Source organism: Triticum aestivum, chromosome 3D (genome assembly GCF_018294505.1).
Source record: "Triticum aestivum cultivar Chinese Spring chromosome 3D, IWGSC CS RefSeq v2.1, whole genome shotgun sequence".
Lineage (NCBI taxonomy): Eukaryota > Viridiplantae > Streptophyta > Magnoliopsida > Poales > Poaceae > Triticum > Triticum aestivum.
The window spans coordinates 339,140,468-339,153,290 of record NC_057802.1 but is presented as its reverse complement, the minus strand read 5'-3'; positions in this window follow the sequence as shown (position 1 = coordinate 339,153,290).

Sequence of the window (12,823 nt, the reverse complement as noted above, 5' to 3'; positions counted from 1 at the left end):
CTTCATTGTGCAGACAAAGATCTTGTTGTTTTTTTCACTAATTTCTTTATCCTAACAATCTTTCTGAGTTTCTTGACTTGGTTGATATTCATGGACAACTCATTTCCCCATATGCAAAAAGGGTCGAACAGTGGGTCAAAACCTCTGACAGCAGGACCTACATGTGCAAGACCAAAATTGTTAAAAACCTAAATATTAGAATGGTTCCTGCAATTGCACAATAATGTGTTATTAGACAATGGATCATGCACGTGCTAACCTCGATTGTAAACCTCAATGCTTCCCATTGTTTCCTTGCAACACACATAAGGTAGTTAGTCATCAAGTTAAGTAAGGGTTAGCATGCTATCAGTAAAATATGTTGATGAAAAATAAGCACATTGCAAATTCATCAGATTAATTCAAGCCACATGGAAAACCCATTTATCCAAACCAAGCATGATTAAGAACTAGGAAATATAGCACTTGTATATGTTTCTCATGTATTAAGTGCAGCCAAGTTTGATTTATTCCTCACATGCACAACAATACAAAATTCTACCCACGACAATTGGACAACGCATTGCAGAATTGAACCAAGCAGTTAACTAAACACCACAACAAATGAACCAAACATTAACTAAGCACCACATTGCACAATATAACATACTCCTAATAGAAGATCAGACAGTTAACCAAACCATGCATGCTTAACAACTTGGAAATATAGCAATTGTATTTGTTTCTCATGTATTTTGTACAGCCAAATTCAATTTATTCCTCACATGGTATACAATAACAGAATGCACCCACAACAATTGAACAACGCATTGCAGAATTGAACCAAACAGTTAACTAAACACCACAACAAATGAACCAAACGTTAACTGAGCACCACATTGCACAATATAACATACTCCTAATAGAAGATCAGACAGTTAACCAAACTAAGCATGCTTAACAACTTGGAAATATAGCAATTGTATTTGTTTCTCATGTATTTAAAACAACCAAATTTGATTTACTTCTCACATGGTATACAATAACAGAATGCACCCACGGCTATTGAACATAGCATTGCAGAACTAAACCAAACTTTTAACTAAACACCACAACAAATGAAGCCAACGTTAACTGAGCACCACATTGCACAATGTATAACCAAACCAAGCATGCTTGACAACTTGGAAATATAGCAATTGTAATCGTTTCTCATGTATTTTGTAAAGATAAATTCGATTTATTTCTCACATGGAAGACAATACAAAATTGCAGCCTGAAGAATTGAACATCACATTTGCAGAATTGAACCAAACAGTTAACTGAAGACGACAACTAATTAACCAAATAGTTAATAAGTGAGCACCACACTGCACGACATATAGAACATATACACTAGAGCAACAGATTGCATGGTAAAATTAGATAGCGCAATGCACTATAATTTGTTAAGGAAAGGCAGGAGCAGCACACGCAACGGGTAAACCGAGCATGCTTAACCGGCGTAGCTAGAAAATGGCAAGGTGCTCCTCCAAGATCTGGGGATCGGCACGAATAGCAGCCATCGCGACCTCATCCGCGCGTGCGGCCGTGATTTGCTTCTCCGTTGCCAAATGCTCCTTGAGATCCTGGCTATACTGCATGCACCATGGCTTAGGGCGGCGCTTATTTGTTGGAGGGGTCAGTGATTTGGGTGGAAGGTGTCGCGTCGGCAGTTGGGTCATGTGGGATGTGGAAGGAGGATGGGGGTCGGGTGTGGATTACCTTCCTGGATAGACAAGGCCGAGCAGCGTGAAGGAGGCTCGCCGGTGAGGAGGCGGTGCTGCAAGCAAGGAGTGAAGGTTTCAACTTGGAAAGGAAGGCAGAAACAGGGGAAATGTGGCTTTTGGTAAGGGCGAGGGGCGGGGAGGTAGATATTTCCGCGGAAGCCGAAAATTTGGAATCGCTTCAGCGAAAAAACTGGCGCGCAAAGTGTCATCAGACATGGCCCGTTATTTAGAACTGTGTACGATATGGGAACATCACAAACGATTCAGATAGCTTAACCCATGTGTGAAGAGTTTGAACGTCAAAATTTTTGGTTTGAATTTCCCTGGTTACAGTGGTCATCCATGTCATTGCATAATTTGGGTACACAATGGAGACTACAGCACACCCACACTTCTTAATTGAGCAAGTTCAGCAATTAAACAGAGCTAGCTAGCGTAAACATTACTCTAACAAATTAAAGATCGGTGCTCTTAATTAAACAAAACAAAGAGTACTACTACGGCTGGTGCTCGTCGATCTCCGCCGCCACCTCCATGTCCAGCTCGCGCCCGATGGTCTCCTGGGGAAGGGGCTCCAAGGCATCCATCGCACCATACTCGTCAAGCATCTCGCCATCCGCGTCCGCCATCTCTTTGGAAAAGGCCGCCATGAGCTGGGCGTGGGCGGCCGCGATCTGGGCTTGGACGGGCTTCGTCGTGGCAAGGTATGCGGCGGAAGAACGGACGGCTGCTCGAACGCTCTCGGCGATTGCCAACTCTTCGGCCATGGGTTGCCGACTGTAGTCGGAGAAGCTTCATTTGATTTGTGCGGTGACCGCCACGAGCTGGGCGTGGGCGGCCTCCATCAGGGCTAAGGCCGCCGCTGCGGAACGGACAACTGTTGTGCCGCTCTCGCCAGTTGCTATCCCGAGGCAAATGTTGCTGCCGCCACCTGAGAAGCAACAGCGGCCGTTTGGGCTGTCGTGGCCGCCCGGTCGCAGATTGTGGCCGCGCTCATGCCCCTTGTTAGCACGCGCATGGCGGTTGTGGTCGCGCTCTCGCCGGAGTGGGTCGCCAAAGTTTCCCTCACAACGCGGGTCCACGTCCCCATCTTTCACCGGCGACGATTAAACAGTGAAATGATATTTGGGGAGCGAGATAGTGTGCTTGACACGCCGGCTATGGACTGTAGCCGACATGCCTCCTCGCGTAAGCCATAGGCGTACTATACACCGACGATGCTCCAGGATATTTTGTACTGCATCTCACACGGTTGGTGATAATAAACTATGTGGGATCTACTTGATTTTTCATCTTGATTTGAATTACATGATGGGGTCACAGCGGCAATGGACGGTGTTTGAATTGCTAGAACTTTTATCTACAGTGAACATGCAACTATATGTGTGTCATAAAAAATGGAATTATTCAGGGTTCATTTGGACATTTTATATATTAAATTGGTTTTCTAGCCATTTCAGGTGCACAATTCAAAATTAAACTACATGCACATGCTCCGGTGCACCAACTTGGGTTGTAAAATCATATATGTGTCCATGGGTTTATGCTAATGTCACATGCAAGAAATGGGGATGAATTTTGAACACCACGGCACCGTGGCTCTCCGGCAAACATTGAGGTACCTGCTTTTGTAATTCTAGTAAATCCACAACTCGTCTGAAATTCATGAAACTTGGCATGCTATCATGGAGCGGCATCAACATGCCGTGGTAAAAATTTTGTCCCATTTGGGGCAAGTTTTGGTATAAGCTTCTCACAAACTAGAGCTTCTCACAACAAGCCTGATGGTTTCGGTATGGAACGTGCCACCTTTGGGGACGAAATGATATTCATTGCCTCTTATTGCTTTCAAAAAATTTATAGTGTCAACATAGAACAACAGGAGTGTTGTCTTAAATTTTGGAATTTTTCGGGGTTTGTTTGGCCATTTTTATACATTAACTGGGTTTTCTAGGCATTTTATATGCATAATTCAAATTTGAACTACATGAATATGCTCCAGTGCATATAAATTGGTTGAAAAATCATATATGTGTCCATGGGTTTATGCTTAGGTCCCATGCAAGAAATGGGAATGAATTTCAAACACCCTGCCACCGTCACTCGGCCGCAAACATTGAGATACCTGGTTTTTAAATTCTAGTAAATCCAAAACTCGTCTGAAATTCATGAAACTTGGCATGCTATCATGGAGCTCCATCAACATGCCATGGTAAATTATTTGTCCCACTTGGGGCAGGTTTGGACATAAGCTTCTCACAAACAAGAGCTTCTCACAACAAGCCTGATGGTTTCGGTAGGGAACCTGCCACCTTTGGGGACGAAACGATATTCGTTGCCTCTTATTGCTTTCAAAAAATTTCTAGTGTCAACATAGAACAACAGGAGTGTTGTGTTAAATTATGGAATTTTTCGGGGTTCGTTTGGACATTTTTATACATTAACTGGGTTTTCTAGGCATTTTATGTGCATAATTCAAATTTGAACTACATGCACATGGTCCACTGGATATAAATTGGTTGAAAATTCAAATATGTGTCCTTGGGTGCATGCTTAGGTCCCATGCAAGAAACAGGAATGAATTTCAAAGACCCTGCCACCCTCACTTGGCCGCAAACATTGAGATACCTGGTTTTTAAATTCTAGTAAATCCAAAACTCGTCTGAAATTCATGAAAATTGGCATGCTATCATGGAGCGGCATCAACATGCCATGGTAAAAAAGTTGTCCCATTTGGGGCATGTTTGGGTATAAGCTTCTAACAAACCAGAGCTTCTCACAACAAGCTTGATGGTTTCGGTAGGGAACGTGCCACCTTTGGGGACGAAACGTTATCCGTTGACTCTTATTGCTTTCAAAACATTTCTAGTGTCAACATAGAACAACAGGAGTTTTGTGTTAAATTATGGATTTTTTCGGGGTTTGTTTGGACATTTTTATACATTAACTGGGCTTTCTAGGCATTGTATGTGCATAATCCAAATTTAAACTACATGCACATGCTCCAGTGCATACAAATTGGTTGAAAAATCAAACATGTGTCCTTGGGTGCATGCTTAGGTCCCATGCAAGAAACAGGAATGTATTTCAAACACCCTGACACCATCACTCGGCCGCAAACATTGAGATACCTGGTTTTTAAATTCTAGTAAATCCCAAACTCGTCTAAATTCATTAAACTTGGCATGCTATCATGGAGCGGCATCAACATGCCGTGGTAAAAAATTTGTCCCATTTGGGGCAGGTTTGGGCATAAGCTTCTCACAAACCAGAGCTTCTCACAACAAGCCTGATGGTTTCGGTAGGGAACATGCCACCTTTGGGGACGAAATGATATCCGTTGCCTCTTATTGCTTTCAAAAAAATTCTAGTGTCAACATAGAACAACAGGAGTGTTGTGTTAAATTATGGATTTTTTCGGGGTTCGTTTGGACATTTTTATACATTAACTGGGTTTTCTAGGCATTTTATGTGCATAATTCAAATTTGAACTACATGCACATGCTCCAGTGCATATAAATTGGTTGAAAAATCAAATCTGTGTCCTTGGGTGCATGCTTAGGTCCCAGGAAGTCAAGGGAAAATGTGCCGAGCAGGATATCTGCAGCTCTTGATCGCAAACGTTTTAGATAGAACACTCGTATGCAAAGTGAGAGCTATGGTCTTCCCCCTTAAGTCAATGGAAAATTCGCAGCGTAGGATTTGTGCATCCCTTCAATGCACACGGTTGTTTTGGATGACCTGTGTGCAACCACGTACAAAGAATTTGGTAAGATTTGCATCTGTCATATTGGGCATGTTGCCATTTGTCAAACTGGAAACATTGACATTTGTTGATCTAGTAACATTGCCATTTGTCAATCCTTGTAACACTGCGATTTGTCAATATATGTAGCTAAAAATCATTAGCACTATCTAATTTTTGCAACTAAAATTCAATAATTAAGCATAGATTTCATTCATAGATTAAGCAGTCGTTCTTTATACAAACAGTTCAACTCGACAACTGAACCGACCAAACGTTTCCCCAATTGTTGCCAACCACGTATTGAAATAGCTAGTTCAACTATATATACTAGCTAATTTTAAGTGCGTTGTACAGTTCCACCACATCTATAGTCAGATGAACTAAACAAAATAGCCCCTAAATACTACCACGGAGGGGCTTTGTACTACTTCTGGTAGCCTCTCCTCTGCCGAGCGCGCTCAGTAAGAGGTAGAGGAGGAGGAGCCTACCGACGAGCTGGACAACCGCACTACGGTGTCTGCCGCTGCTGCAGCTTCAGCGACGCTCACCTCAAATGCCCTCTTCCGCTCCAGACGACCCCTCTCGAAGCAGTGGTTCTCCTTCTAGATCTCCTGATTCCTCGCCTCTGAGGCGGCGTGTGCCGCGGGCACGCCGGTGATAAGGCTCTTTGCGTGCTTGACGAGGCACTCCTTCTCCCGCTGAAACTTGTTGTAGCGCGCAAGGTCGCTGACGCACGTGTGGGCCTCCACCTCTGCCTCCCGCCTTATAGCGGCGGTGGTGGAGCGGATGATGACCACGGGGGTCGACGGTGGGCTGGCGGTCACGGCGGCCGACGATGGGGTGGCGGCCACGACCACCACCTCCCGCCTTCGGGCCGCGGCGCCGGAGCGGGTGATGGCCGGCAGTGGGGAGGCGGCCACGACGGCCACCTCCCGCCTTCGAGCCGCGGCGGCGGAGCGGGCGATGGCCCTGGCTTTCGATGGTGGTGTGGCAGCAACGGCGGCTGGCAACAGCTGCCGACGGGCAGCGGTGGCGGAGCGTGTGGTGGGTGTTCCGCGCACACCCAACAGGGACGCCACGCGCACCACACTACGTCGGAGACTGCGCCGCCGCCGCGATGTAGCCTCCCAGCTGGAGCCATCCTCTAATGACAGCGGAGTGGCTGAGCGACGATGACAGACCGGTGCCATTGGCGATTGTGGGAGAAGCAGATGAGATAAGCTATAGGGAGGGAGGGGAAAATGCAACACAGGACTCGCCGGCTGTGAGGGTTTATATAGCAGGCCGGTAAGCATTGGGATTTTGGGGTATTTCACCGAGTTGGGCGGGAAGCTTGCGCGGGAACTTGCAAGGTTGCGCAGAAACAGGCTCACCGACGATTCATTGGCGCCACTTCGAGCCACCGTTTGGCCAAAAGAACACCCCTGCGCGCTGCGCAAGCTTGCACTGTAAGCCGTCTTCGAGCCACCATTTGGCCAAAAGGCCACATACACATATGGTTAATACAAAAAAAAGTTTGCGGTTTAATTACCTACTATACCCTCGTCCTGGTTTATAAGTATGATTTAACTAATAAAATATGAATGCATGTCGCCAAAGATTATATAATTGGATTCGTATTTGAACATAGTTTCCAATTATATAATTTTTATAACATGCATTAACATTTTGTTGGTTAAATTTAAGGGCAAAGTATGGCATAGAATATAAAGGGGACTGTAGACCAAGACGGAGGTAGTAGCACACGGCCGCTCACTACGCAGCGACGCAACTGTCGGCCGGCTTTTGTAGGCGACCATTTCCTGCGTGTTCAACTGCTCTATGTGTATGGTTGCTTGCGGTTGAGGCGGCCATGGCGCGCTCTGCTCGCGTCCCGCCACACGCGCTCTGCTCTCGCGTCCCTCCGGGTGCTCTGCCCTCGTCCCTCCATGCGTGCTACCAGTGTTTGGCGCTGGCGCACGATCACGCACGTTCGCGTGCATGCGGTTGCGCCGGGCGCGGCGCGACGATGCAGTTACCCGCTGCAAAAACTGCCATGCGGACGCGCCGAGAATCCAGGCCGCCCGGCCCCCTTTTATTCCTACAGCCATTTACCTTCATCTCTTGCGTCACACGACACAATAAGAACACCCACGACGACACATACAGAGAGGACATCTAGCGGTTCAAATGGCTATCCCCATGGCTCCAATGGCGCTCCCAGCGGCCGACGACGACAACGGCGGGCAGTTCACCACGCATCACGTAGTGGACACCCACGTGAGGGGGAAGTCCCTCTCGGTGGTGTACACGAACGATCTGGTCTCGGTGGAGAGCTCCATCCAAACTATGGAGCAGTTCCTTGCCGAGGACAAGTACCAAGTGGTTGGCTTCGACCTCGATTACACCATCAATCGTGTCGGGCACGATCAGAAGGTTGTCGTTGCCCAGTTGTGCGTGCGACATGACGTCCTCGTCTACCACTACCACCTGGCCACAAGGCCTTGCTAGCGTTTCTCCAGGTTTATCAACAGCCCCGACTACAGTTTCGCTATGGTGGACACCACCAACGATCTAAAAGCGCTCAAGGTTTTGGGCTTGAAATGCCCGAATCTTGTCAACATCCAGCACCACTACAAGGTCTGGGGCAGCGACAACAACAAACTGAACTCGCTGGTTGACCTTGCCTCGGCCATCATTGACCCCTACTACATGAAGATGAAGAATGAGAGCAAGAAGGACAAGAACGCCTGGCATAGTTTGTGGCATGAGAGACTGGATGAACAACATGTCAAGTAAGCGGCCAAGGACGCATACACAAGCTACAAGATGTACAGGTGGAGCGTTGACATGAGGAAGTGTCTTCTTCCTGCCCCAGACGAGGGATCGAGCCACAGAGCAGTGGCGGGAGCGTCACAAGAAGTAGATGACTAGACGATCGTTACTCCTACTTTAGACTGCATGCAATTGTGTATTGAGGTGTGTGCGAATGATTTGTATAGTCACTTACATAATTGGATGTTTATTTCAGTTATATACATATATACATGTTATTCTTCTATAGACAGAGCAAATCACACGGCTTATTAGCAGCAATCATCTGTGTTATTATTGGTCTTTGCACACATTTCTGATTACGGACTTGTTTGCCGCGTATCACACACATCTTGTTCAGTTGAACCGTTTCCATTGTGTTGCCTAATCACACACAGTTCATCCTAGTGAACTGTATGCCATATATCGCACACACCCTCATCTGGCTGCCAGTTTCTGTTGTTCTGCATCATCGCAAATAGTTCATTTGGATTAACCATTTGCCACACATCACACACGCAAATCTAATATGAACCGTGTTTGATGTCGGCGCCATCTCAAACGTTTTGCACCCTTTTTGACGGGTTGTTTACACCACCGTTTGCGATTATTGCATCACACACAGTTTCATTGAAGGGTCTCTGATTCGACCATCCTGCAGTAATCATAGACGACTATTCGACCATCCTGCAGTAATCCACCGTGTTGCCTAATCTCGTTTGGACCATCCTGCAGTAGTGTCACCCTTGAGGTGAATACGTTGGGAGGCGAAATTATAAGCCCCTATCTTTCTATGTGTCCGGTTCAAATGTTTTGCTCATGTGTATGCGGTGAGTGTTAGCAATCATAGACGACTATATGATGGTTGAGTATGTGGACTTGCCTAAAGGCTCCGATACGTGACCCTTCCTGAAAAGATGATGAATTGTAGTTGCAAAGTTGACTCAGAACATAGTTTGTTGGTTTTCAATAGAGTTTATGCTTTATACTTCGATAGTGTGATGAATTGTTACTTATTCATGAGAAGTCTATGATAAAAGTTCTATGATAAAAGTTTTATGTTAAAGTTTGTTGCTGTTATAATAATTCACATGATGCTTCTATGTCCGTGTTATGTTTTTATTGACACCTCTCTCTCTCTCTCTAAGCATGTGGACATGTTTTTCGATTTCAGTTTTCGCTTGAGGACAAGCGAGGTCTAAGCTTGGGGAGTTGATACGTCCATTTTGCATCATGTTTACCTACTATTATTTATAGTATTTTTATGCATATTCATGCTTTTTGGAGTAATTCTAATGCCTTTTCTCTCATAATATGCAAGGTAAACACAAAGAGGGAGAATTCCGGCAGCTGGAAATCTGGACCTGAAAAAGCCATGTCAGGCTACCTATTCTGCACAACTCCAAATGAGCTGAAACTTCACGAGGATTTTTTATGAAATAAATAAGAAATACTGGAGCAAATAACCATCGGAGGGGGCCACCTGGTGAGCACAAGACACCAGGGCGCGCCTTGCCCCCAGGCACGCCCTGGTGGGTTGTGCTCAGCCCAGCCCACCTCCGGTGCCCATCTTCTGGTATATAAGTCATTTTGACCTAGAAAAAATATAGGGAGGAATTTCGGGACGGAGCGCCGCCGCCTCGAGGCGGAACTTGCGCGGGAGCACTTGGCCCTCCGGCGGAGCAATTCCGCTAGAGGAACTTCCCTCTCAAAGGGGGAAATCATCGTCATCATCATCACCAACAACTCTCCCATCCTGGGGAGGGCAATCTCCATCAACATATTCAACATCACCATCTCCTCTCAAAGCCTAGTTAACCTCTTGTGTTCAATCTGTGTACCGGAACTATAGATTGGTGCTTGTGGGTGACTAGTAGTGTTGATTACATCTTGTAGTTGATTACTATATGGTTTATTTGGTTGAAGATTATATGTTCAGATCTAATATGCTATTTAATACCCCTCTGATCTTGAGCATAATTATCATTTGTGAGTAGTTACTTTTGTTCTTGAGGTCACGGGAGAAATCTTGTTGCAAGTAATCATGTGAACTTGATATGTGTTCGATATTTTGATAGTGTGTATGTTGTGATTCCCTTAGTGGTGTCATGTGAACGTCGACTACATGACACTTCACCATATTTGGGCCTAAGGGAATGCATTGTGGAGTAGTTATTAGATGATGGGTTGCGAGAGTGACAGAAGCTTAAGCCCTAGTTTATGCGCTATTCCGTAAGGGATCGACTGGATCCAAAAGTTTAATGCTATGGTTAGAATTTATTCTTAATACTTGTCTCATAGTTGCGGATGCTTGCGAGCGGGTTAATCATAAGTAGGAGACTTGTTCAAGTAAGAACAACTCCTAAGCACTGGTCCACCCACATATCAAATTATCAAAGTAGCAAACACAAATCGAATCAACATGATGAAAGTGACTAGATGAAATTCCCGTATACCCTCAAGAATGCTTTGCTTCTTATAAGAGACCATTTTGGCATGTCCTTTGCCTCAAAAGGATTGGGCTACCTTGCTGCACTTTTGTTACTACTATCATTACTTGCTCTTTACAAATTATCTTACTACAAACTACTCTGTTACTTACAATTTCAGCGCTTGCAGACATTACCTTGCTTAAAACCACTTGTCATTTCCTTCTGCTCCTCGTTGGGTTCGACACCCTTACTTATCGAAAAGGCTACAATTGATCCCATGTACTTGTGGGTCATCACGCAGCACCTTCGCAAGGTAAGGGTTGATGACCTTCTCCTAAAACTTGTCCCTGTGGGCGCTTGGAGACGTCATGGTGATCTAGATCTGTCAAAAAACAGCTCGAAACAAAAACAGGAGATATTGTCGTGGTACGGTGGTCAAAACCTTTGGAATATTATATAATGAATTTTTACCGGCCATAAGAAGTATCGTGCAAGAAATCGGGGTCCGGAGGGCACACGAGGTGGCCACAAGGTCGGGGGCGCACCCAAGGGGGTAGGGCATGCCCTCCACCCTTGTGGTCGCCTCGTGTCTCTTTCGGACTACTTTTAATTTTCCTAATTTTTTAATATTCCAAAATGGAGAAAAATTGCTATTGGAAACGTTTTGGAGTCGGTTTACTTACCGTACCACATACCTATTCCTTTTTGGAGTCTGAAATGTTCTGGAAAGTGTCCCTTATGTACTCCTCTGGTGTTACGGTATTATATTGGTCTCAACATTTATGGGAGTACCTAAGATATAATGTTTGATTCTTTGACCGTTTACCACCTTCGGATTTGTGCCTTGGGCGTTGTTGATTTTTATGGCAACGGAATGATAGACCTCCTCGATAATGTAAGGACCTTCCCACTTAGAGAGAAGTTTTCCTGCAAAAAATCTTAAACGAGAGTTGTATAGCAAAACATGATCACCTACATTAAACTCACGCTTTTGTATCCTTTTGTCATGCCATTGCTACCTCTTGAGCACTACATTGGTTTTCCCTTGAAGAGGAAAGGGTGATGTAGTAAAGTAGCGTAAGTATTTCCCTCGGTTTTTGAGAACCAAGGTATCAATCCAGTAGGAGACCACGCTCGAGTCCCACGCACCTACACAAACAAATAAGAACCTTGCAACCAACGCGATAAAGGGGTTGTCAATCCCTTCACGGCCACTTGCAAAAGTGAGATCTGATAGAGATGATAAGATAATATTTTTGGTATTTTTATGATAAAGACTAAAAGTAAAGAAAGCAAAATAAACGGTGACATAAATAGCTTGTTGACGGAAGATTAATATGATGGAAAATAGACCCGGGGGCCATAGGTTTCACTAGTGGCTTCTCTCAAGATAGCATAAGTATTACGGTGGGTGAACAAATTACTGTCGAGCAATTGACAGAATTGAGCATAGTTATGAGAATATCTAGGTATGATCATGTATATAGGCATCATGTTCGTGACAAGTAGACCGACTCCTGCCTGCATCTACTACTATTACTCCACACATCGACCGCTATCCAGCATGCATCTAGAGTATTAAGTACATAAGAACGGAGTAACGCTTTAAGCAAGATGACATGATGTAGAGGGATAAACTCATGCAATATGATATAAACCCCATCTTTTTATCCTCGATGGCAACAATACAATACGTGTCGTTTCCCCTACTGTCACTCGGATCGAGCACCGCAAGATTGAACCCAAAGCTAAACACTTCTCCCATTGCAAAAAAGATCAATCTAGTATGCCAAACCAAACTGACAATTCGAAGAAACTTGCAAAGATAACCAATCATACATAAAAGAATTCAGAGGAGATTCAAATATTGCTCATAGATAATCCACAATTCATCGGATCTCGACAAACGCACCGCAAAAGAAGAGTTACATCGAATAGATCTCCAAGAAGACCGAGGAGAACTTTGTATTGAGATCCAAAGAGAGAGAAGAAGCCATCTAGCTAATAACTATGGACCCGAAGATCTGAGGTAAACTACTCACACATCATCGGAGAGGCTATGGTGTTGATGTAGAAGCCCTCCGTGATCGATGCCCACTCCG